At 44.0% G+C, this 25816-nt stretch overlaps 1 protein-coding gene across 2 annotated transcripts in view; it reads right to left on the reverse strand.

The window, feature by feature from the left end:
- The window catches only part of LOC144807526 (uncharacterized), a 350873-nt gene that overhangs the window by 286869 nt on the left and 38188 nt on the right, over window positions 1-25816 (reverse strand). Inside the window, exon 3 of one of the 2 annotated variants that reach the window (XR_013606349.1) lies at window positions 15274-16237. The exons of the other annotated variant lie outside the window; for it this stretch is intronic. The gene's annotated coding sequence lies outside the window, so the exon portion shown is untranslated. Of the gene's footprint in view, window positions 1-15273; window positions 16238-25816 lie in introns of those variants that run through there. 2 annotated transcript variants of the gene reach the window in all.

Raw genomic sequence — 25816 nt, forward strand, 5'->3', positions numbered from 1 at the left:
CAGCCAATGAATTCCCTGCTACGTGAACGCCATCACGTTGATGACTCAGCGTATGTATCACGTGAGTCTTTGGTAGTTCTTTCTGTAAAAGAACTACTTGTTCCCAGAGCATTTTATGCTTGATTGTGCCACCTTTCGCATCCTTGCAACCATTCTGAAGCCAGATCTGCAAGTATTCATTGTAAGATTGAACGTAATAATACGAATCGCACACTATGAGTGTGAGGAATTCTCGATCGGTATTTTCAAGCGCCATCTTGAACGCCAGTAATTCAGCTCGCTGAGCTGTACAATCTCCTAGAGATTGTGTTTTAGTGATAGCTGGTTTAAATTTCCCTTGGTGCCAGCGACCTTTAACGATCGCGCACGCAGCACTGTAGGCTTGTTTACCCCCTACTGCGGGTTGTGCTGATCCGTCTGTGTATATTATACAGCCGTAATGTTCTAGAGGCAGAATTTCGGTCGGCGGAGGACATTCAAATTCATATTGGAGAAATTCTTGTGTTTTTAAGTTACGATCAAATTCGTATGCCACGTCTGTTGCAGCAAGAGAATTAGCCCATTGTATCCATCTCGGATGGAGCGCTTTAGCATTTGGAATGCTTGCCTTTGTTACCGCCTCTAGGGCTGGTATCGGTGTCACGATTATTATTCGTTTACCTTGTGCCAGGGCTCGTTCTTTTGCTATAGCTGTCTGTGTTGCAGTTAGAATTTTTTCCGTTGGGCTGAATTTCATTTCAGCCTTAGTGTACAAGTGTGATTTGAATGCAATTGGTACCTTTTCTCCCTCATTAGAGGTCAGGTATGTGAATCCGCATCTTCCTGGGATGACTCGAATCACAAGATTGCGTGTGTTATCACGTGTTTCTAATTTTGTTTTAATTAACTTGTCTGTTTGTAAGGATCTCAAAATTTCTGTGTGTATTTGAGTCCAATTGGTTCTTTTAAAATCTGGTTTTATTAGATCATAAAGGGGTTTGACCCTTTCTGCGTAATTTGCAATGTATGTTCTTCCGAAATTTAGGAAGCCTAGAATTGACTGTAGGTTTTTTAGTGTTCTAGGTGCTTGGAGTACGGCACATTTCTCTAGAAAATTGTCAGCCAGGCTTTTGCCTTCACTTGATAATTCATATCCTAAGAACAGGAGTGTCAGATGGGCAATTCTGGATTTTTTAAAGTTGAATTTGTAACCCTCTGCTGCGAACCCAAGTATTATGGTGTTCACTCTCTTCAAGTGAGTCTCCAAGTCATCATCTGTTAAGTATATGTCGTCGACATATGATAATGCTTCGTCATCATATATTTGTAGTAATTCTGTTACTCTCGCTGAGAATACTCCCGGGCTATTCTTGTACCCCTGGGCTAACCGACAGAATTGTTTTTGAGTGCCATTTATTGAGAATGCAGACAAATATCTGCTTTCTGGTGCTATGTTTTGACAAAAGAATCCATTAGAGATGTCTAATGTTGTTTTGTATTTTTTGCGCACTATGTTATTCATTAGTGCAGCACTATGCGAGTTTTGCACTGCAAAAGTTTTGCAACATGAGTTAAGGTGTCGGTAATCCAAAACTAGACGATATGAATTGTCTGGTTTGGAGACCGGAAACAAAGGGTTGTTCATTTGTGAGGTGCAAGTTTCAATCACCCCCTGGTATTCTAGCTGATCTAGGATTTCTTTTACCTGTTTCTTAGCTTCTTGCTTAATTGGGTACTGCCTCTGTGCAGTAGGTTGTGATTTTAACTGGATTTTGTGAGGAGGAGTGTCCTCATCCCATCCTACGTGATTTTTATATAAAGCAGGAGCTAGGGCTACTGCCCACTTTCTAGCAAGTGTGTATTTTTTATGAATTGGGATGTGATTTGAAAAGGCAGGCATAATTATTTCTTCGCCATGAGGGCACTCCCTGACAAACTCTGGTGGCCAGTCTTTTTCAGCTAGAAGGATGTCATAGCCCTTGGAGAGATTATCCCAAAATAGTCCCCTTATTTTTCTAGTCTTATCCCCCTCTATACGTAAAGTTATTTCACATATTTTGTGAGGTTTGCTAACTCTGGTGTCTGCAGTTTCCACTTGAAGATATTCATTCATGTCCACTGTCTCCAGATGATTCATAAGGACTTTGCGAGCTATGCTCACTTCTGCTGCGCTGTCTAGCATTGTCCGAGCCCATTCTCCGTTTTTCAGTTGTGTCCTCAGTATTCTCGGCATTGTTGACTACCTTGATACTAGCTACCTTCTTTTTTGGAAATTGTAATTTCTTTTTTAGCTGAGCAGGTTCCTTGTCTTTGGACTTGGCGTGCTCTTCTCTTTGTTCTGATCGTCCTCTTCTTTCCGATTTCTGCGAGGAAGTCTGAAAAGATTGAGAGGGACGTGTATCAATGTCTTGATATCTATCAGGCTTCTTTATATTATCCCTATTTCTAAGGTTATATCTTTTCCCAGAGGGGTCACTTTGGGGTGACCTGTGTCTTTGGTTCGGAGATTTTTCTCTCCGCCGAGGAGACCTTCCTCTGGACTGGAATTTATTTTCTTTAGGATTGGATTGTTTGTTTCCATCCCAGCTCTTTTTTTGTGATGTTGAATTATTATTAAAAAATATTTTTTCAGGACTTTCAATCAGTTGTGGTTTTACTGGTATTCCACCTAAACTATCTCTACCTAGTTCCTCATAGGATTTTTCTATAATTCTGGCAATTTCAGCTGGTTGGTCTGCTATATCTGTCTCCTTTAACCTCTGGCGGATCGCCACGTTTGCTGCTTCTCCCTTTATGTTGGCTAATAATATAGCCGAGACCTGCTTGAAGTCTTTTAGTAATTTCATACCAAGAGTTAAAGTGGGCTCTGGACCATATTCGTCTTGAATTTGTTTCCATCCAGAAATGGATGGAACACCGTGCGTTTTTGTGTAGATGGAAGCAAAGACTGTACCCCAAGTGTCACAGTCCTCAATGTGTGGTGCGATTCCCATTGGAAGACAGATAGTCAGAATCCTGTGTTTTTCTAACGGGGTGGTGTCTGGAAACACAGCCTCTATTTGGGTGATTTTTTGTGCTAACCAGAATGGTATTTGTTCCCGTTTAGCTGGTACTTTACCTAGGCAGTATTGTATGTTCTGTGGTGTAATTTTATTTGTGTTCCCCTGGTGAGGGGTCAGCTGTGGAATTTTAATTGCTGGTTGAATTGTTGAAGTCCGCATCACATATTGGACTAATTGTCTATGTAATTTTATTAATTGTTTTAGCTGTGTTAAAAGCTCTGCTTGAGACATCCCATTGATGTCTGGATGTGGTGTGTATCCGGCTAGGACCGGCCACGTTGCTCCTGGTCTACCTAAGGGACCGAGCCTGGTGATGTGATTATTATGTTTTAGGGCGCCATTAAATAAGAACAGGTGCTCTTGAAATTTAAGTGGTACTTCCACCTCCTCGAAAGGAGTGTACTCATTAGGAGGTTCCTCTGTTTTGTAATAGTGGAAGTACTTTGTTACATCATTTGCTGCTGGAAAATGTATCCATGAATAGTATACCTCTGTCTGCCGATATTCGTGTGCCTCAATTACGAATATGACTGTACCACCTCTAGGTGTCAGTCCATTTTCTATAAGTTTTAAGGTTATAGATTTCCTTTTGATGACCGGGATGAGTATTATATCCTGGTCTGCTTCTTGCAGGGCAGTATCATCTGCTGCGAGTTCAGTTGCTAATCTAACTGCCTCTCTTTCATCATCACTGTCTACCATTTTACCGACAGGATGGTTACTTTGTTTGTTTGCAGATCAGGTTTCTTGTGGAAACAAAGATTAGATGCACAATATTTTGGAACGGTTTATCCTTCAACGTTGACTAAACCAAGTACCATACATAGGAGTTTCCTCCTGCGAGGTTTGGCGGATATTACCTTTCACCCACTCCAGACGTCTTTGGAGTATTATGGGAAAAGGGGGTCTGAGTGAGAAAGCACGACTGAGTTACTCTAAATGTCTTACGTTAGTTTTATCGCCCTTCCAAACGCGTTGGGCGCCATGTAGTGTAGTTCCTATTATCCCAATAGGCTCTGCGCATTGGAATAATACCTTCAATAGTATAGGCCTAGACCAGACGTTAACTAGGTCTACTACTGTCGATATTAGACTTAAAGTTTTGGGTTTGCCAGCTAGCTCAGAGTTCACTAGAAACTTTCTCGAATAGGCAAGGAGGAGTTGAACCTCCCTGGATAGGCAAGAAGGGATTTAGTTTCTGACAACCATAGAACATGACAACTTTGCTCTCCCCTAATCAAGAGTGTATCTCGAGAGTCGTGTGAACAAAAGGCAATTTATTTTACTCAGTCAGTACGTGCATTCTTAGTCTCATCAGATTGTAGAGAAAAGGAAGAGACGGGCGTGTTCAATAAATGATGTTATTTATTGATCAGTCTCTTTTCTCATACAAGAGAAATGGATCGATATTATTGCAATACTTATGGTTAAGTAAAGTGCATACATTAAAAGCAGAAGTATAAAATAATACTGTAAAAACATTGATATGGTTTCTAAGCCATATGAAGGTTTAAAATGAATAAGATATATTACATACACATATACATTTGACTAATCGTACTCAACTGGTGTTTCTAACTACGCCTACCCCGTGTACCTGACCTAAGTCTAATGCGTGGGCGGGAATAGAAAGTTACAGTTTAAGTTAAGTTTGTTTTGCCAAGTGACTGACTAAAGAATTCTCTGTGAGGGGTTATTCAGTTCTGTACCTGGAATCTAGGATGGATGAGGGATGGTATCTCTCGTCTCTGGTCTCGATATTCCAGGCTGCCTGCGAGGGCTACCCGGAAGCGCCGGAGCTGGATTTCTCGGCAGGAGAAAGCAGCGTCTCGTTCTCAGCGCGTCAGGAAAGGCGGGGCTGCGCCAGCGGGGTCTGCTCTGCTCTGGGCTTCGGCAAGTCCGGCTGCTCCGATCTCGTCACCACCGCGTGTGTTTGCATAGGGCAATATCGGTAATATTTATACCTTTAAGGTGCCGAGATTGACGTAAGGATGGACATAGATACGTCAATAAGGATGTCATACGACCAGGTTGTTAGCACATTCTTTTGCTGAAGTTCTCGGTGAAATCAAAACAATGGCCGCAGGGTTTTTCCCAGGTTGTCATAGGTTTGATTTGTTTTGAGAACTCCGTATGCCTTATCAGGGGCTGGAGGAATATCGCTTGTCTAATTAGATGGCAAGCGTTATGACCTAATCAGATAACACGCTCCTGTGCCGTAGTGTGGCTTTATCAGATAACGGTTCCTGCATCATGGGGGTTTTCTGCCTCATGGGATGGCTGCTAGTTAACTTGTTAGTTTGTTAACCAGAATAGGGTCAGGAATAGGGGGATCGATACAGAACCTATAGGAATACATCACACATCTTCTTCTGAATTCTTTTGCCCTGTTTATGAAGGACTTGGACCTTTCGTTTAATCATTCCAAGTCGTTCATTATGCAGGTGGGACCTCGTAAAGCTAAGCAGTTCACTTATAAATTTGGACTTTCGGCAATACCGAAGGCCAATGTTTTCTCTTATTTGGGAGTTGTGTTTGACGATTCCTTGAGTTGGTGCCCTTTGCTTACTTGGAATAAAGGGGATATAGTGAAAGCTTTTGCAGCTGTTTTTAACTTTGCCAGCAGAGTGGGAGTGAAGCCAATAGCGGCTCTTTTGAAGATATATGAAGCCAAATATATTTCAAAGGTTAGTTATGGGAGTGAGATATGGGGCCACATTAGTGCAGGGGCAGTGCAAAGTGCACAAAACTCTTTCCTGCGAAGGGCCCTTTCTGTCCCACAAAGCACCCCATTTTATGTCGTGCACAAAGAGTTGCGGATGTCTTTCCCCTCAGATGTACTGGTTTTCCGTCCCCTGGCTTTGTGGCTTAATATTTGGGCTAATTAAGAAAATACACTTAGCAAAGACGTCCTACGGGAAGGCCTTTCACTTGACCATGTCTCAAGCATCCGATGGCTCCACTACATAAGAGTTGGCCTCTCCAGGGTAGGTAGGAACTATTTGCTAACTCTGAGAGCATATGTAAGAGGGATCTTTCTCTGGTCAAAGAGTGTTTTTTAAAGAATGAGCTGCTGTGATAGAGAGGGAAATGAGCTGTGTAAGCCTAGTGTGCGTAAGTACATTTTGTTAAAAACTGTACCAACCACAGAACCTTAACTTCTAGGGCTTAAAAGCATCCATGATCGTTATCTATTGACCCGGTTTTGGCTCAACCTCTTCCATTACCTCTTGGCACACCCTCGCGGCTTCCACAGAGGCCAGTGCCTCATGCCCTGCAGCTGCAACGGTGAGTCTCCTCAGGACATGATACCCTTTTTTAATGTTTTGTATTTTTTATGCTGTCCCTAGAAAGTTATTTATTATTCCCATTCTCAAAAAAGCGCGTTTTAGGCGGGTGAGACCAGCTTTTATCTTTTTACAACTGCTCTCTAATGACACTGTTTTTCATACGCTTTACTTTTTACGGTTCGCTGTTAGATTCAGGTCAAGCTGCGATTAACTTCTGTACTGTAATTCATGAATTTTTACCTTGTGTTCTGATTAACTTGGACATATTATATTTGTCAATCTGTAACTTGGAAGATGTTTTATCATTTTATGTATGACTTTTATGGTTTTCTTTTATAAAACTGAATAAAGTTTGTTGATAATAATCACTAGGGGATTCATTTTCAGGGTAGCATGGTATCCCTCACAATAACTCCAGGAGTCACAGTCCACACAATGTACATGCGTTGTTCCCACTACTTCCAACTTTACATATACCCCCAATCACCTGCCCAAACCTCTCCCTGCTGATGCCAATGTGGTCCTCCGTCAACCCACAGACCATATTTTTGGCCCCTTTAAAACTGCCTATACAATAAAAATGTTGCAGTTGTAAATACATATCAACTACCATTTGTTGTGTTTGAAACATTTTATTGAATAATAAAACCTAATAAACATAAGCTGATTATTAAAGCAAAACAAAACATCAGTTGCCATACACATAAGAGACGAAAGCTGTACATAAAAATCAACATACTGTAACACAGCAAAGTTATGTAGAGCACAATTCTTAATTTCGGGCAGTCTTTAAAGTTCAACAATAGAAACGTTCATAAAGAACAGGAAACGAAACAAAGAAGGTGGGATACAGTGATTTCCTTAATGTAATGCTTTCTACATATAGAAAAACAAATACTAATTATTTTCCTTAAACAATAAAGTCCTCACATTAAAATACTAAGAGAAATATATTGAACATTGAACATTTCATATGTAATTAGAATTCAATTTGAATATTTTAACCTCCTCAGCAATATTTGACTCATGATTACAACCTGAATGCTTTCTGGAAAGTAACCGCCTCATGGGGTTCAAAATCACATCTTTTCCAACAATAGGATTCAAATGATAAACTTGAATTTCAATTCAATTTATTGATTTAGGCCATTTTGGAGATCAACAATTTGAAATATATACAAAATCCATACACTTTTGTAAAATTGTCTCCTAAACTTGAATTCCATCCACTTTTTGAATAAACACTTTCCATTCCAGCAAGCATCACAAGACCACTTGTTGTTATCTTCCCAATTAGTGATAATGTTTCGGCTGGCAATAACAATAAATATGTTTAGAATTTTACTTCCGAAAACAAAAACATGGCATTTCTGAATCATGGTACACAATCAAATGTAGGAACAGAAGGGCATCTTTTGGTGTAGCATTCATTAAGGTTTGACCAGGCTTGAAACTAGAATTCCTGATTTTTGGGACATTTAAATGTCATATTTTTGAAAAAGTTCTAACAGACCCAGCATGAGCTCCGAGAAAAATAGAAGATGACTGAATTGTACGTAGAGAAAATGTGCTGGTAAGTAATCTATTGATGTAAAATACAGTGGTCAGGCAATGCTTATGGATCTAATCTGTTCAGATTTTAACTCCATAGTTTGTTCAATAAATTGACTGAGCATAATACTTGAAGGTCCATCTCTCAGATCAGTTCTATTACAGTTTTAGTTGCGATAACACTAATACAGATCATTGATAAATAGATTTTAAAAGCCATAGGTGGAATTGATCCTTGGTCTAAATCTAGATTAAAGTCTGCAATGGAAACCAGTACAAACAGATCAAATCTAAAAGCATTGAATATGTTTATTATAGTGGTTTAGAGTAAACCCAGAAGACACACATTGTTCCTGAAACTCAGAAAATGTATCTAAAGATTATGATTACAACCTATTTTATGTCCAGAGACTGCTTTAGCTGCTTTCCTGTTTAAGTGACAAAAGTTCTGCCGCTCAATGTACTCCATCAATAACAAGCATTGTCATAGCCAATAGGTCTCTCCTTTGGGACCTTATAAGTGTTGAGCCATGCAGGTCCAGTAACAATGTAAAATAATTTCTCTTAAAAAAGAAGACTATAAACTAACTAAGCTAGACGTGACTTTATTACTGGTTAATCAAATGTTTCTGGAGGTTTAGTGTATATAAACAACTCCTTTTTTCTATGGTGTGTCATATAAAGTTGATGCTTTAAATTTTGGTAAGAGTACACAACGTCAAATAATTCAATACTGCTTTTATATTAATATACCTTTGAAAGCTTGAAGTGAAAGACAATTCTAAGTGGCATTTGCTTATGAGTAGGCGCTAATGACTATTTCCGGATGACAATGTAATTAGCATTTTTTGTATAAGATGTGTTAAAAGTATGGGTAGGGAAATGGCTATTTTGGCCAAAGGCTCTCCTTTCTATATGCATGCTAGTTTTATTTGTAAACAGAATCCCAATTTGTTATGTGGTACACAGTAATGTTAGATGAATCTGTTTTACCCTTCTGATAAGCAAGGGATGGCGATGAACCATTTTTTCGTCCCTGGTTTTAAATGGATTCGGGTTGGAACAGAAGAGGTGTTGGTTGACGTTACCTCAGAAAATGGTTGTTTCCCGCATGCTGCTTTCATGTGACTTAAATCCCTTCAGTGGAAGAGGCGGCTGCATGCCTGCATATATGGCCAGATCAGTACTTGGCTGTTTCGGTTCTCCAGTGGGGCTAGAATAGAAACTGTTAAGGGCAGGGGCTTAGCTTCCCATTGGTGCAGCAGGTGCAGTGGCACCAGGTCCCATGCCTTAAAGGCCCACTGAACCCTGATAACTGCTGTTTGTCACAGTTCAAACAGAGGCCTGAGGGGCCCACAGAACAATGATTATTGCTGTTTTCCACAGTCCAAATAAACGGCTGAGGTCACATTTCCTTTCTTGCCTTGGGGCCCAAGGCACACTGGCTAGGCCACTGGTTAAGGATGCAGTGGGGAAGAGGTGGATTATCTAAACAGCTCAACGATGACTTCATGCCTGGGTATTAAAGAATTCATTACAATTAAAGACTGAAGCACGAATAGATATCATAATATAGGAAGGCCTATGTACAAATGCAACTCGATTAGCGGCTGCCTTTAACTTCTCACTTATCACCTCTCCTAATTTACAGTTTTATTTTAGATGCAGACATAAATCGTGACCTATGAATATGTTTATCTATCTTTAGGTTCAAATGACTCATCTTTTCCATATGCAAGTATCAGACAGGTCGGAAACGCCTAATGGCTTTGAACTGATAAAGCCACATTAATCACTGGTCTTGAAATACAAATGGCAGCATTAGGCACGCAGAGATGTAATCTACGTAATCTCATTATGTTCAGGATACTGGAAAGTGTTTAGGGGATAAAGCACTTTGACAAAAACCTTTCTGCCACCATAGAAATTCAATCTTCCTTGTCCTACCCTAGTATACAAGTAGTAACACATTCTTTGTATACCTGAATTAAATAGGCACACAAAATAGTACCGTATTTAAAGGCCCAGTTCAGAATTACATGAAGGTGCACTGTCCCAGACTACACAACGGTGCAGTTTTCAGTGGGTGCTATCATCCCACACAGGGGGAGTACACCAGATTATGCTGGAAAAAAAATGTGGTGCTCCAATGTAGGCACAGTTGTAAACCACCAGTCTGCTTACATAGTAAAGCGTCTAGCCGCTATTAGGTGAGGTGGCACGTTTCCCCTGCAGGTGGTTGGGGTCTGTCACCATCCTGTCAGGTGGGGGGTATACAATTAGTGCGCGTCTCCTGACTGCTTGTTTGCCTTTTCGCCCGTGTCAATAATACAGTGCAGTCCTTGGAGGAGGAGTCAATTTGTATTCATGAAAGACACTTGTGTTTCTCGCATATGTAATCCCCAGATGATGCCTGAACTGTTCCCCAATGGGCTATTTGTACATGGTATTGAATTGTATGGTCTTATGAGCACTGTTAATAATAAAACAAGATTTAGTGGAGTGTTTATTTCCCTCTATGTCACTCTACTTCTAAGCACCTAATACAGCTTGTACAGTGCTTACTGTCATCTGCTCACCTACATTATGCTTAATATAAATAGTGCACAATGTAGGCGTTTATGTCTGCCTACAACGTGGACCTGATACAAATAGCAGTACCTCCAAGGTGGATGGTACAATTCAACAAGAGTCTAAGATACTCCAGCACAGATGACTTTGCATCAACATTACGGGGCATCAGTCTTGCTGGCAAGCCAACTTAAAACTTATCAGTATTGTATACATTATTATCAGAGACTATACTTGCCTCTTGGATACAACTTTACAACGGAATTTTATTATTTTTTGTACAGTTGTGTGTATACAGTAAAACAACTCTACCCACCATAATTAATCTATCTATTCATCTTTTTGGGTTCTGGAGTAGCATGCAACTTGCTGAAAAGCGCTTCAACACTTCATCAGGGGTAGCAAGCACTATATAAAAGCAAACCCTTCCCTCTTCTATCCCTCTACTATCTTTTTCAACCCAACTAACAGACCAACATGTCCAGCTCTCAAATACATTTTATATTTCCCTATACTAATTCACCACTAATCATTTTTGGATCCTGGAGTAGCGTGCTACTCGCCGAAAATGCGCTTCAAAGTTCATATGGGGTAGTAAGTGTTATGTAAATCTAAATACATTACAATTACTGTTTACATCGGGCTGCACTAACACGAGGTTAGAAGTAGAGTGGGGATTAGAGTTTATCTGCCCAGAACGAAGCATACTACAGAAAGTGTGTGAACAGTCTATATGTTATGCGCCTGGCAGAGAAAAACACAGCAAAGGTGGGAAGAAGGTAGGTAATGTGATGGTCAGACCTATGTGGAAAGAGGCAATCACTTTGGGCAGAACAGAGGGCTTATACGGAGTACTACTTTGTCCGGCTGGACAGCAAGAAAGGGAGGTCTGGAAGATAAGCCTGAAGCTCACTCATCCTGCAAGCAGAGGTGATGGCAAGCAAAAAAGCAGTCTTCAAAGGAGGCGAAGAGGACAATTGTGTAGGCGCTCAAAAGGAGCACACATAAGGTAAGTGAGGACAAGATTCAACTCCCACTAGGGCATTACGAAAGGAGAAGGAGGAAAGAGATGAGTAATGCACTTCCAAAATCTGTTAACAATAGGATCGATGGCCATGCTCAAGAGCTCGGGGTACCAGACTTGGGACTGATCGCGTTTGATCTTCTTCAGCAATCTTAACAGAAGTGGTACAGGAGGCCGCAACTCCACTCGCAAAGAAAAGGGTCGCCGAGCGAGAGCCATCTTGGAAACTCTAACACGCATAACTGCTGACATTGAGCAGTCTCTTTGGTGGCTGCCCTGTTTGTTGCAGTGTCACATGGCGGTGGTGTTGTCCGTGAACACCTGAACCACTCTTCCTTTGACAGAAAGAAGGAATGCCTTCAGTGCAAGACAAATCGCCCGGAGCTCCAGAGGGTTGATGTGGTGCCTGGACTCCGCCAGAGACCAGAGGTCTTTGATCTCCGACATTCCCATGTGGCTGCCCCAACCCAGGAGTGACGCATCCGTCACTACTGTGAACTCAGGTTGGGGAAGGGAGAGGGATCTGCTGTTGACCCAATCCTGGTTCGTGAACCACCACTGCAACTGACTTGCAGTCCCCTCCGAAATCTGAACGCCATCGGAAAGATTCCCCTGGTGCTGCGCCCCCTGGAAGTTCAGGTCCCACTGCAGAGCACGTATATGCCATCTGCCATGAGGCACCAGCAGGATGCAGGAGGCCATGAGGCCCAGCAGCCTCAGGGTCATTCTCACCGAAAACCGGGATGGAGGCTGAAACATCGGTATCATAGCCCGAATATCCTGGACTTGCTAGGGAGGATAGACCCAAAACTGTGCTGTGTCCAGAACCGCTCCGATGAAAATGAGCTTATAGGAGGGAATCAGGTGCGACTTCAGCACGTTAACTGTGAACCCCAGCAAATGCAGGAAGTCTGTCGTAGTCTGGAGGTGGGAGACGACAGCCTTGGCGAGCTCGCCTTCAACAGCCAGTCGTTAAGATAGGGGAAGACTGGAACCCCTGATCTGCGCAGATGAGCTGCCACCACCGCCATCACTTTCGTGAACACCCGGGGGGGCTGGTAAGGCCAAAGGGTAAAGTGGTAAACTGTAAATGTGTGTGGCCTACCGTAAACCGCAGGTAATGCCGGTGGGCAGGCAAGACGGGGATGTGAAAGCAAGTGGCCTGCAAGTCCAACGCTACCATCAAATCTCCAGGGTCGAAGGCAGACAAGACCTGAGCCAAGGTTAACATCTTGAACTTCTCCTTTCGGAGGAAGCGGTTGATGTCCCTGAGGACTAAGATAGGATGCAGGCCTTTGTCCTTCTTCGGTACCAAGAAGTAGTGGGAGTAGCAACCCCGACCTAATTCTGGCACAGGGACGCGTTTGATAGCTCCCTTGGCAAAGAGATCCATAACTTCCTGGAAGAGAAGGGCCAAATGATCCTCCGACATGGGATGAAATCACCATAAACTGCATAACCCTTATGCACTCCGCAGCTTGCGGAACCCCGCGTAGACCCAAGAGTTTTTTTGTCACTTTGCGGAGTTCCTCACTGAGGAACTCCGCATAGGCTTAATCTTATCATTAATAAATAGATATCAGTCATATGTTAAGAAACAAGGGTGAGTAGAAACCTTTTGGGTGGAGTAAAATTTAAGACATTATTATTGTGATTTTTGGGCAATTAGTTGATTTTTGCAAGCACTAACACTTCTCTGTGTATAGTAGAGACCTTGAGAGGTTTGTAACTTTCAGATACTCAAATTGTGGATTCTGTTGCAATTAAAAATATTTCCAGGCCTGAAATTTCTTTGGATGTTGCATGCGGGCAGCCTAAGTTATCCTGCAAGAGTTTCTTGATGAATTCTATTGCAACTACAATATGTGCTCTCTCATGTAAAGTCAGGTTGTTAGAAGCTTTTCTGCAAACTCAAGATACACCTTACTTTTCACCTGGTGTGGATGCATTTCTCATGTTTAGTGAGATCTCTTTTCTGAGTATAACGTTTCTGGCTTTCCCCTCCTGTATATGGCTTTAGTCCAGTGTGAATTCTCTCATGTGAAATGACATTGTATTCAAGACTGAACCTTATCTACAATTCAGAACACACATAAGGCTTTCTTCCCCCGTGTGAGTTCGCTCAAGTCAAGTGAGAAGTAATTTGTAACCAAAACATTGCTTGCATTTCGATAAGGTTTTTCCCCAGAGTGGGATCTCTCATGAAGCATAACACTGTCTTTCAGATTCAACCTTTTATGGCATAAGGATTTTCTCTAGTGTGGAGTTTCTCATGGTGAAATAGCGTTTTTCTCTGCAGCTTTTCTGGCATTCAGAACACTAATAAGGTGTTTCATCAGTATGGAGTCGCTTATAGTTAGTGAGGCTGTGCCTATCAAATAGGAATTTCTGGCATTCACAGAAATTGGTAATGTTTTTCCCTGTGTGCGACTGCTCATGTAGAGTGAGATTGAGTTGAAAATTGATGATTTTCTGGCATTCGGAGAACTGAATTATTTTGATGGTGTGTTTTCTTATGGCGCTAGTAACCATCTCTACCTCTGAATCTTTTCTGACATTTAGAGCACTGATAATTTTATTCACCAGTGTGGTTTCTCACATGTCCAGTGAGATGAGATTTTTGGCTGAAACATTTTTGGCATTCGGAGCACTGATAAGGTTTTTCCCCAGTGTGGGTTCTTATATGCTGAGTGAGACGGCTTTTTACACTGAAACATATCTGGCATTCCGAGCACTGATAAGGTTTTCCCCCAGTGTGGGTTCTTATATGCTGAGTGAGACTGCTTTTTTGAATGAAACATATCTGGCATTCAGAGCACTGATAAGGCTTTTCCCCAGTGTGGGTTCTTATATGCTGAGTGAGACTGCTTTTTACACTGAAACATATGTGGCATTCAGAGCACTGATAAGGTTTTTCCCCAGTGTGGATTCTTATATGCTCAGTGAGATGGCTTTTTTTACTGAAACATATCTGGCATTCAGAGCACTGATAAGGTTTTTCCTCAGTGTGGATTCTTATATGCTCAGTGAGATGGCCTCTTTTACTGAAACATATCTGGCATTCAGAGCACTGATAAGGTTTTTCCCCAGTGTGGATTCTTATATGCTCAGTGAGATTGCATTTTTGACTGAAACATTTGTGGCATTCAGAGCACTGATAAGGTTTTTCCCCAGTGTGGATTCTTATATGCTGAGCGAGACTGCTTTTTTCACTGAAACATTTGTCACATTCAGTGCACCGATAACGTTTTACCCAAGAGTGGGTCCTTGTATGTTTAGTGAGTCTCATTTTGTCACTGAAACATCTCTGGCATTCAGAGCACTGATAAGGTTTTTCCCCAGTGTGGAATCTCACATGTGCAGTTAGAAGTGATTTAAGTTTGAAATCTTTTGGGCATTCAGAGCACTGGTAAGGTTTTTCCCCAGAGTGGATTCTCATATGTTCAGTGAGATGAGATTTTTGGTTGAAACTTTTTTGGCATACTTTGCACTGAAAGTGGTTTCCCCCTGTGTGCATTCTGTCAAATTCGGTGAGATAAGATTTATGGTTGTATCTTTTTGGGCACAGGTAACTTTTTCCCCCAACTTCGGTTATTTTGCCTCAATTTTAGTGTTGTGCTTGTTTAGATAATGTTCAGCACTTATCTCTAAAAGAAATTGTGTGCAATCTTCTCAACACTTGAATTGAGCAAAAAATGTCTGGAAGCAGTCCTGTAACACCAGTTGAAATTGTTCTAGCAGATGATAATCTTTAGGTAATAGCCTCTCCGGCAGCAACTTAATTTGTGACTGAAGTTTTTCTCAAATCTATTTGTATAGGTTCTTAGCAATGCAGTGATAAGGTGTTAGTCTGATATTTAATAATTAAACTGATAAGTACCTTTTTGCACTGACGTAAAGACAGTAACTGAGGGCGTTAGAACGGCACAGTACTATTGTGGATCATTAGTGCAGAACATCAGTTCCTTTTACCCTTTCTATGTTTGGTGTAAGGTTAAGGTTTGTAGTTCTGAAGATGAGGATTTATTTACATTAGCTATAGCGCAACGGTGCTCCTTTAATCCATTTTTATATTTAACAGTTTTACATATCACTCATGCACAGCAGATAATGTTGAGGCAATTTACATAGAATTACAGAGCAGTACACAATAAAAAAGAAACAATTTGAGATGGTTATGGACACAATAAAGTGGTGAACTTTTAAGGTTTTCGCAAGAGTGAGCAGAGTGGGTCAAGGTGTTATATGCCGAGGCAGATAGTCTCAAACTTGCGTAACTGGTTAAAAACAGTTGTTGAACAAAGGTGATTTTCCAATGTTTTGATTGTTAGCGTGTCAGCTTCGGAGTCTTCTTTTAGTGTCTTCTCTTTGATGGTATCCAGAAGAAACCTTTAGTTGTAACTTTCTTTGATGCAGGGTGTGCTTCCTCTCTAGAATTACATGATGCTTTAGATGAACGTTATTCTGTCATGCTAAGGCAATTTGTCTTTGTGATAATATTTCAGATGAGGATGCTGAAGTGGTCTTTCTACACTATTTCTGATGCTGTGTGCACAGATATGGCTCTGGGTTAATGAAATGCAAAATTAGAGACTTCACTTACAGGTATAGTACTTTCCTCGCCACACTTAGATTTTTGGAAATTGTTTAAACGTAGAATGCTGGATGTCCTTCAGTTTTTCAAAATAATCCTTCTTATGCCACTGACATTCAGTTGCTTAGTGCTAAATCTTGCTTTCTTCGTCCGTAATTTCAATCACCTATAGTATTAAAATTAAATAGTTAATACATGTACATTTCCAAAAATATAATTTACAAGCCAAATCAATGCAGAATTTTGAAAATGCTGAGCTGTTTTTCAGACAGTGCAGAGTGTAGAATGGTAGCATGGGAGTACTTGGATGTTGGAGTGAGGTTTTGTAGAATTTTCAACATTTTATTAAGCTCACAAAGGATACATGTACCCTATGGAGTTGCAACATAGAATCCCAAAGGCAGATATGAAAGTCATATGGACTGGCACCAAACAGATATTAAAAACATATACACTATTAATTAATTTGTAATGCACATTTCTGGGAAGGGAATGACTCCTCCACGGACAACAGGCGTTTTCCCCTGCCCTGAGTTACCACCTACTTGTATGTGATTTCCTGACTTTTGAGTTTTGGCCTCTGCCTCAAGCAAATCTATTGGGCGTTGTGAGGACTATGCCTAGACCTATCCCTCAACTATGGTCCAGAGTGTGAATCAAGGGCAATGAAATTAAGGCATACTTTCATGTGTTCATTTTATTCCACCTGATCATTAGTTGTTAGGTTTTTCTGCACCTGGATTTACTGGGTGCAGAAAACCAGGACACAATCTTTTTCCAGACAGAAACCTTAGACTGAAAAGACGCATAAGACTCTGGGTGCAGCAGAAGCAGCCAAGACATATGCTGTTTTTTTTCACTAACTGGGGGAAACACACAATTCTTCCCTCTGTTGGTGTTCACAGTTGTTGTCGGCCTGTGATTCGGTGTTGAGTGCAGAGCGTATCGATTATAGCCGAGGAGGATTTGACGAGCAAGCGGATCGGAGTCTGGGACGACTACCAGGGTTTGTTTTGTGACCGGTTCCCGCTTCACCCGTGTCTTGTTATACGGGCGCTTTAAGTTCTACGGATCTGCGATGGAGGCAGGAACGGCCGCTGCCAGCACCGTGGTGCTAAGGCGCTGCTAGTGCTGCTCGTGCGGCGGCTGCTGCAGAGCACAGAGAAGCCTTGGCCTGCCACCTGATTTATGTAAAAAATGTGTTGATTATTTTTTTTTCCACAGTCCACAGGCAAAAATTACATCATCACTTGGTCCCATGCAGGGGATCAGAAAGCCTCAACAGAATTATAACAGGTGGACAAAGTGCATTGATCAATGTAAATCAGCTCCTCCTCTTATTAGATAAGCCAAATGAAAGATACAGCTTCTAAGTGCCCCGGAGCTTAGAGAGAGAGAGATAAAAAAGGAAAAAAAGAAGATGATGCAACTTTGCTAAGCCAGCAGATAGGTCTAAAGAAAACTCAACGGCCTTCTGTAACGGTAATTTCTCCAGGTTGCTCCACAAAGGTGTTGTATGCGGAATAGCCAAAAAGCGTGGACAAACTCATCCTAATTTGGGATAAGTAATTATGAATCTAACAAGGAACAAAGAAAAAAAACGAATAAAAAACCACTTCCCGGCGTGGCTACCGGCCGAGAAAGATAGCCGCGTTCTAGCATAGCTCTGTGACTGCAGGGCACCTTCCCCGACAATCCGCACAATAATCCTGACTTCAGCAGGCGCTGCTACGGCTGTATAAAAACGGGAGATCTTCTGGTTCCCGGTGAAGCAATCCGCTACTCCAGACTCCTAAAACTCAAGCGGCTACGAGACAGTGCAACCGGGGCCTAACAGCACTACGGAAGCCGGGGACTAAAGTTTCACGGCGGCCCGGCATACAGATGACCCGACAAGAACTGCTCCTGGACACAGAATAAAGGCGGCGAAAACCAAAACGGACGCGGCTGCGCGCACAGGACATCCTCGGACTACAAGGTACTGGTGACTGCTGGAGGAGGCAGAGAGGGGGCTCTGAGTGAAAACCCGACGTTACCGGGCAGGGACTGTGGACTGGGGACGCCGCAGTACGGCGGCACATCAATAAATGGGGGAAATGTCTGACCACATTTGCCTGTCGTATTGGCCTAGAATAGCAAGAGAATTAGCCGCCCGGAAAGTAGTTGCCGCCATGGTGGAAAACTTCTTTCCAATGGAATCAAGGTGTCTGCCATCTTGATCAGGAGGAGCCGATAATGGAGACGAGGGATTCCTGGCACGACGTTGTGCTGCCTGGGAGATAACCAAATCTGGCTTTGGTTGACCAATAAGACAGGCTGGGAATCATCCGGGGCCTTGTACTTCATATCCAGGCGTAGCAGGACTGCAGGAATGGAAGCAGGGTTTTCATGACCTTCAAACCGTCCTGCCAGATTAAGTCAATGATCGGGATAGCCCAAACCTGTTTCCATGGCTGGTGTTTGGAATCATACAAGAAACAGTCGTATTCCTTGGTGACTCTAGGAAGTTGGAATCTCTTGGACTCCCTGTCCATTAACATGAAACCCACCTATGTCAGCTGACGGAGAGTCAACAGGAATTGGAGTGGTAGGTGACTGAGTCTGAATTTGATAATTGTCCCACTCAGTAAGGAGGGATCTATCATCCAACTCCCCATTTTATCTGTCATCATCAGTGGTGTGTGCGTCCTCCGGGTGATGAGACATCGATGCCACTGGAGAAACCGGAGGTGGCGGCTCGATGATCAATGAAGGCAGAGGAAGATGCGTCTGTAGGACAGATCAGGCCGACTCCGAGGGAGGAAATCAGCGGTAGTAGTCATCAAGCATATGTTGCAAATTAGAGATGAGAGACATGGGCATCTGCACTGTTGGATTCTCAAGTGGTGGTTGAGTATTAGGCTCAGGGTAATAATCATATCCTTGGTCATCATCAATATCTTGGCATTTGATAAGAAGCTCCAAAGGAGTACGAGCAGCACGGAACCTGTCATCCTCTTCCGAATCCTCCTTATCAACCCCATAGTCAAAAAGCTCCACAGGAAGATTTGGAGATGGTTGAATTGGCAATAGATCCAAAGAAGAATTCCTACGTTGAAGTAGGGAAACATCCGTCGTTCCTGAAGGCGGCAAAAGTGTTGCTGAAGAGTTCAAGGGGATTAGAGACATCAAAGCTGAAGGTGGAACCAAGGATGCCGCTGACAACTCAGCGGTCGACGACGAAGTAACGTAAGGGAAGGCTTCTGTACTGTCATTGAGGCAACCGTCGACGAGGCATCTGTTGACGAAGCAGGTAGAGCCTTCAGAGCCATCGACCGTCTCGTCGGCGAGGAGGCATTCGTCGGCGACTTACTGGAGACATACCTCTTTTTCGTCGACAACGAAGTGAGGGAGGTGGCAGACGGGCGAGGCTTCACCGACACCATGACAAACATCAACTGAGAGGACGCCAACAGCATAATCATTGTAGGTTGAGGAGAAGAGAAGGTAGAAGTCGTTGTCATAGCAGTGGCAACGGAAGTCTTCATCGACGACGAGAGACCCATTTTTTTTAGGCAAATGTGTCTCAGGAAGAGACTTAGATGCCTGAGTTCTCTTCCAGGGGTTATCTTCTAGGGGTATCCTGATCAAAGTCATAAGCAATGAATATTCCCGCCCACGTGCGGGGACCCTGGAAATAATATAAAAATATATATGTAAATCCCATATAACTAGCTCCTCATATATGTATGCACATATATCATTTTTTCTCACACCAATGCAGCCCCAAAACTGAGGCTAAACAATGTAATTACTCATACATGTACTGAATTAGCAAGGAAATAAAAAACACATTAGGTCAAATGGCCCTTGAACTCTGTGGTTTAATGAGCAAAATACTCATAAATCATGAAAATTGCTAATAAATAGACATTGTTAGCCCATAGGCTGCATTGTAAAGCAAAAGCATAGAAAATTAAACCATTTTCAACAAATAAAACTGGCACCGTGCCTTTAAGGCAGCCATGACCCCTGGCTTCCCATCATGCCTCAGGGGTGACAGTGAGGTCAGTTGTTCTTTGCATAACCCTGAAGACAGGGCTCAACAATGAATTAGAAACACATAGTCATATCTCATTTGCCTGGGGAGGCGGCTGGGTTGCTTATGACTTTGATGAGGATACCCCTGGAAGAGAACTAGGATTACAGGGAAGTAACTTATCCTTCTCTTCCAGGGGATCCTCATCAATAGTCATAAGCACTGACTAGAATAGCAAGCCCAACCAACCACCAGCAGGCAAATGAGAAGAAACATGACCCAACCAAAACAATTGTAACAGCCAAGCTAGCTGTTAAACAGATTCCGCAAGGCCTACTTGGGTACCTGCTCTAGCGTCTGAATCTAGACAATAATGCCTGGTAAATGTACGGACGGACCTTCAGGTGGAGAAGTGTGGCTCAATGGTTAGAGCAGGCAGACCTCGATGCAGAGCTCTGGCCAGGGACCAGGGTTCGATTCCTGCCTCGGCGGGTCTCGGGCTCATTAATTCCCCTGACCGGATATTCTCGCCTCAGTGCCTATTCTGATCATGGGTCCCAGGCTGCAACTCTGGGCAATAGCTTGCTTAGTCTCCACAACGGCCCCCACAACGCAAGGGATGCCTGGTCTGCAACATGGGGGTGCCCAGGAGTGGACACTTCACAGGGAAAGCCAGGAAGGGTTCCCTTGCGGTATTCGTACAAGCGCCGGGAAACCCACAGCGGGGAGCTGTGCACTATACAAGCACAAAAACATTTACATTTACATATACATTTCAGGTCGCTGCCTTACAAATCTCAGACATAGGCAAATTATTAAGAAAAGCCGCAGTAGCCGCTTTCCCTCTGGTAGAATGCGCCTTGGGAGAAAAACACCCAGGGTCTTCTCCGCCAACTGATAAGCCAGCTTAATACAAGAAACTATCCACCTTGAGATAGAACGTTTCGAGGCTGCATAACCTGGTCTGATCGACCCATAGTTGACAAATAACTAATCAGACTTACGTATAGTTTTGGACTTATCAAGGTCAAATTTCAGAACTCTTTTCAGGTCCAAAGAATGCAATGCCCTCTCAGCTGGTGTGGAGGGATTGGGGAAAAAGGTGGGTAGAGAGATGGTCTGGTTTACATGAAAATTTTACACCACCTTAGGTAGAAAAGAAGGATGTGTTCTCAACACTACTGTGAGAAGTTGGCCTGATAGGTGGTGTTTCCAATTCTGGAACCACCTGTTATCAGACCAAACAATCCCTTATGGTGTCTGGTTGTAAGTCAACCTTATTAGACAAGCTATCCTAGGGGTAGCATGGACTAAGCAGCCTAAAGGCTTAACTTAAGAGGTCGTGTTAAGCGAGCTGTTTTACCACATACAATCCTGTAATACCAAATGAAAGGACACCACACAAGTATATATTATAAAAATATATGTATTTATTACTAAAACCAATCCCCAGTATTCTTTATGAATAAAGGGGCACAAGCGTTAAATCAAAAGCACTGTTTAAACATACAAGTTGCACAATTATGGATGAGGGCAGGGGCCACTCAAACCATATACTAAACAAGTGGTATAAGAGATGCCACTCGAGCAGTGGTTAGGCCTAGGGCCTAGGGAATCGCTGGGAGCAGTCAGGACAAGCAATGCTGAAGTCGGGAATGGCCCTCGGGATTCGGGAGATGTGCGGAAAGCGCACGCACGCACCAATGTTAACCAATGGTGCGTAAAAGTTGTAAAGTTAAAGTTAAAGGACACTTCCGCTGAACCTAGAGGAACAAAACTTAACACACAGACCCTAGAGGTGTGCACCAGTGTGGGAACACCGGCGGAGCAAAGTTACCTCACCCACAGGAAGTGGGTGCACAGGGTCGAAGTGGCGTCGGGTTCTGACACGCAGGCTCTTGGTGCTTGAAGCTGAAAGGGCTGCAGGCGGGTTAAAGATGAAGTGTCCGGTGGAGTCCAAGGGTGGACTCAAGTCGAAGGGTACCTGAAAGCAGAGGGGACAGAGTCTGGGTCACTCAGCAGTGACCAGGGTGGAACCAGGACGGAACCAGGCAATGTCGGGCGCAATCAGGTGGTCGTCGAGGAGCTTCTCTCCGCTGTCACGTGGGCTCTGGGGCATCTGCGACGTCCAGGAGCAGGTCACGATCTGTCCCACGCAGGCTCTCACCGTCGGTGCAGTCGGCTTCAAGTTTGGAGCAAACAAGCCTTGGCAAGAGCAATCCACGCGGGATCGGAAGATTGCTTCTCACTCGGACCAGGAAGGTCAGAGTCGGGGCTCCTTTTCAGGGGAGCTGGTGTGGATCTGGAGCAACCAGATTCACAAGTCTTCTTAGTAGTTTCGTCGGCACAGGGACCACTAGCCAGCTGGCAAGTGACCGGGCCAACGCGTTGAGCCAAATAGAGCAGAAGGGCCCCACGCAGCACTCGTCGAGTGTGGAGGGCTGAACTTCGGCTCAGGGGTAGCTCAGGGTGGGGGCTTCTCAAACCCCGGTGCACAGCTTCGAGGGTCACTCGTGGGCTGCACGGTCAGCGTCTCGTGGTCAATTCAAGATGGCGGGCCCCACGCTTCCGGTCGCCTCCACGGGTCTCAGCTTTGCAGGGACTGTGGATCGGGCTGTTGGAAGGCAGGCAGGCTTGATCTCGTCGATCTCAGTCGCTCGAGTTCCGGCGGGAACTGCAACTAAGTAGACGTCGAGGGCTGGATGGTGCCTGCTGCTGCAGGGTGGTCACTCCTTGACCACAAGGGAGATTCTTCGGGCTTCCACGTTGAGATGGAGGGCGAAGGGTCCAGAGTTTCGATTCAAATGTTTCTTCCAGGAAATCTGATGTGCATTGGCACTGCTCCCACTCTTATTCGAATCTGGGGGGCGTGATTACCTGCTAGGTCCCCCCCTATGGGTGGGACCCAGGAAGTGGGTGGATACACCCCCTTCCTTTGATCCAGGCCGCCCTGGCACGAGGGCTGGAGTGCCCCAGAACCGGTTTGGCCGGATTATGCAAGGGGCAGCCTTGTGCGCCCCAAGCAGTGTCTGGTTTCTTTCAAACCTCCCTGCTACAATCCACTATCTCCTGTCTGGAGGGCGGTGACACCCTCCTGTGACAGGAAACCCTTTGTCCAGGACCCATTTGGCCGAGTTTCGGTCAGCTGCAGGGGTCCAGACATTTGTCTGTGGCAGAGGCATCCATTTTGTGGATCTAAGGTCTTTGGAGAAATCAACCGCATTTAAGCAAAGTAACATGTCTTACCCCTCTAGAGGGGTGGAATGCTATCCCCGTCATCAGAACTGGCGAGGGGATAGTATTCCAAATCGTATGACACCTTACACGACATGTTTTGATAAAGCCAAACCAGAGTTGCTATATAACCGCGAGGATTATAAGGCACTTAAGAGTATATGGTATGGCGTTATCCTGAAACAGCTTAGGGAGTTGTTCCCGACAGCTGCAGACAGGCTCAGCTCATGCTAGAGCTCCATCTCACAGGAAACCACGCACTCTGCCTCCAGAGAGACTGGAGGCCTTCCATAGGAGTGGCTCACAGGTTAATATGTGTCCCGATATAGGTTTAGATATAGGTATACTATATCTAAGCAAGGGGTGATTACACCACCTTACCCCAGCTGAGTGATCAGCCAGTTGTGTCAATTTAAGAACCAGCCAGGGGTGGCAAAAGATATGCTGCAGCCCCTGGTAGGCCTTGGTGGCCCCTATGCCCTGGGCACCTATAGTGCATTATACAGGGGCTAACAAGGAGTCCATTTCCAATTGTGGTATGTACCTAGGGTACATGGAATCCATTTTACAGAGAGAGCAGATGGCCTGGGGCCCTGATTAGCAGGGAACCAGGTCAACTAAGTCAAAAAACTAGCTAAACACAGGCAAAAAATCCGGGGTAACCATAGTCAGGTAGCCACCTTCCTACATAACCCCCCCCAAACGAAAGGATATAAGGCTATCCTTGGCCAGGTAAGCCTATAGTGCCTGAGTGGCCATATAAGGAAGTACCTGCACTAGCATGGGTACCCCCTGTCTCATGGTCCACTAAGCAGTCCCTCACCCTTGGGGTATCAGAGGGTCTCCACCATAGGGAATCACTACCTTGGGTGTGTTTATGCAAAGTTAAAGGCTGGTTTGGATATGGAGTATTGAAGCGAGGCTCTACTAATTTAGGGCTTAGCTTCCTCCAATTATCTTCCACCATGTGTGCCTTTCTCTCTTTAACTGAGTTGCACTGTGCTCTCAGGGTCAACCTCTGGCTACCTAAAGCTGGAGGCTGGGTCCCTCTGTTTGGCTTGCTGGAGGGACAGTTCAGGTTTGGGCCCCTTGGGTCCCAGGTTTGGCTGTGCCCAACAGAATCCATCTGTGGGAGGTCCCTAACTGTTTTTAAGGGGGCTCCCTCAGGAGTTTTTAAAGTTTTCACCTTACTAGGGCTACTAGTTTTGGTGCACCTAATCTTTTGATGGGGGTGCTTTATTTGACAGGGGGCCCTCTGGGTCTCACTGTCCTTCTTGTCCTCTGCAGCCCTGGGCTGGCTAAGGCAAGGTAGAGAGGGGCAGGTTACCTGCTCCAGACTGGGTCCCACCTGAGAAGGGTCCACTGACATCAGAGGTTCTGTCAGGCTAGGCCCAACCACCTCTGGGGCAGCTCCTTCATCAGGGGTAAGATCAGTTCCCTGAGGAGGCTGATCCTGTCCTAAAGTCTGGTGAGGGGGAGATTTCTCTTCCTCCTCTATGCTCTCAGTTTGTGTGGAGTTATCCATAATTTCAGGTTTCACAACACCCATGTCAGTTTGAGTTTGGGCTGTGGCCATCACAGCCCCACCAACCTTTTCAGGAGGAGACTCAGTTTGGGTTTCTGCTGTTATCATAACAGCTTTGCTATTCTGTTCAGGAAGAGCTTTTGCTAAAGATGGGGCAGAGAGTTTCTCAGCCCTACCAACCTTTTCAGGAAGGACATCTTGAATTGGGGCTGTAGCCATTACAGCCCCACTAACCTTTCCATTGGAATTCACCATTCTAGAATGGGTTTCCTGTTCAACCTCAGCCCAGGCTGAGATCTCCAAATCATTACCAAGTAGGCAGTCTACAGGCAAGTTTGGTGACACTGCCACTCTCTTTGGGCCAATGACACCTCCCCAGCTGAGACTTACTACTGCCATGGGATGATTTGTTTGGATTCCATCAATGTTTGTAACCTGGTATGTGGCACCAGGTAAAAGTTGCTTAGAGGGGACTATGCCATCAGCCACCATGGTGATGCTAGCCCCTGTGTCTCTAAAAGCTTCAACTTTCAAACCATTGATGATGGGTTCTTGTCTATACTTGCTCAAAGTATTTGGGCAAGCAGAGAAGTTGGCAAACCCCATGCCAGTCTCATAAACAAGATCATTGGGTGATGGGGACCTGGATAGGCCAGGGTCCACCTGAGCTCCAACAGTAAACCCACCCAGATTCCTGGGTGTGCTTCCACTTCCTGGGGGATTACTGCTGACAGTAACAGGAGGTGTTGAAGCTGGCTTTGGAGGTATATTTTCTTTATTGTTATTCTTGGGACAACAGTTGTCTGTTTTGTAATGCCCAACCTGTTTACAGGGATATCAATAAGGCTTTTTCTCAGTTGAAGAAGTGTCTTGGGACCCACCCCCATCCTTGGAGTTTTGGGGCCCTGGGGAAGTCTTTTCTTTACTTTTATCCCCACCCTTATCTTGAGGCTTGGTAGACTCCTTCT

Source organism: Lissotriton helveticus, chromosome 1_2, assembly GCF_964261635.1.
Source record: "Lissotriton helveticus chromosome 1_2, aLisHel1.1, whole genome shotgun sequence".
In the NCBI taxonomy this organism is placed as follows: domain Eukaryota; kingdom Metazoa; phylum Chordata; class Amphibia; order Caudata; family Salamandridae; genus Lissotriton; species Lissotriton helveticus.